Source organism: Fundulus heteroclitus, unplaced genomic scaffold (genome assembly GCF_011125445.2).
Source record: "Fundulus heteroclitus isolate FHET01 unplaced genomic scaffold, MU-UCD_Fhet_4.1 scaffold_46, whole genome shotgun sequence".
Taxonomy (NCBI): domain Eukaryota; kingdom Metazoa; phylum Chordata; class Actinopteri; order Cyprinodontiformes; family Fundulidae; genus Fundulus; species Fundulus heteroclitus.
In genome coordinates, this window is record NW_023396879.1 from 1,175,631 (window position 1) to 1,177,156 (window position 1,526).

The following is a 1,526-nucleotide window of genomic DNA, read 5'->3' on the forward strand; positions in this document are numbered from 1 at the left end:
GGCAGAGACGGGGCAGACTGCAGCGAGACCGTGGGGTGCGATTTACTTTCCACCTATGTGATCTCTGCTCTGTTTCTCAATAAAGTGCTGGAACTTCATCACCACCGTTTTTTCATTTAGTAATGATGGAAATTAAGTATTATTGTTTACAATTCCATTCACACAGCCTCACCATAAATTTGCGAGCTCTATCTTATCTGTGATGAAATGCACCCAGCCATCTGTTGATACTCTTCCTGTTCACTGATTCCTTAATTCTAAAGGTTGTTCTGCATACCTGAACTGCTAGTTTGTAAGGTCAAAAGTCACATTGAAGTATTTCTCCCCCTTCCTTAAGCCCGGAAAATAAAAAGGCAGCAGCAGGGGATGCTTCAGAACAGGGGAGAAATTTAACTGAACGCATTTCTCTGATCAGAATCAGAAATACTTTAATAATCCCAGAGGGAAATTGCTGTTTCAGTACAACCGCCATCACATACATCACAAACATTTCGGGGGGGGGGGGGGGGGGGGTGATTATTTACTAAAGCCATGCTACAAAGGACACTGTTTACACAGTGCCCACAGGGCGCTGCCCTTAAATCTGTGGAAAGATAAATGACACAATAAAGGAGAAGAGGAAAGAAAAAAAATGACAAATAAAACACATCCAATCCTGGTACAGTGTGAGATATCTCACACAAAAAACCTCTTGCATGAGGAAACACAAATAAGACGAGACACATAAAAGCAGAAAGCTAAAACATTAGAGACTAGTCACGTGTAAGTTCATCTGTTGTTGTGAGCATCATTTATGTGTGTCTATTTGGGGTGAAGTTTTTATATTTCCATGAACAATCTGCAGAGGCCATTGTCCTTGATGTTATCAACAGGCCAACAGTTCAGAAAGCATCCGCAGATGTCAGCGGGGGAGGAGGGAGCGGGGGAGGTAGTTCTGAGCTCTCTCGCCATAACAATCCAGGAGTGACTAGATGGGGAAGATATAATCAAATACTTAATTTGTTATGAGACAATTCTTGGGCTTTTCTGCGTTTCATTTCCAGATTTTATCCCATCTCCCCTTGAGTTCAACCAACGAAGCCATTCTGGGTTCCAGCACATCCAGCTTTTCGGCTCTGCTCCTACAACATCCAGGTCTGTTTGTTCACCGCCTTAGTGAGCGCATCATATGCAGTCAGTAGCCTGATCAAGGCCAAATGGCTACCAACATCCGCTGTATTTGCTGATACATCAAAATTCACCAAATCCAATAAGTAGAAATCCAACTATCATGGATCCAAACATAAAAACGTTTCCACGTCCAGGAATGAAAAAGTCAAAAGACACACCATTTTCTATCCAGGAATGTAGGGTGTATCCCACGAGATGAGTCAAATCAGGACCGGACGGGTCCCCTTTATGCTGCCTACCCGTCGAAAAAATTTGATCAATAGCATTGAGAGACCAGTTTACCAGATCCATGGTTTTCAGAGTTCGGGTGATATGAAGAAAGTGCTCAGAAAGATGGAGACATAGCAGCAGCAGGA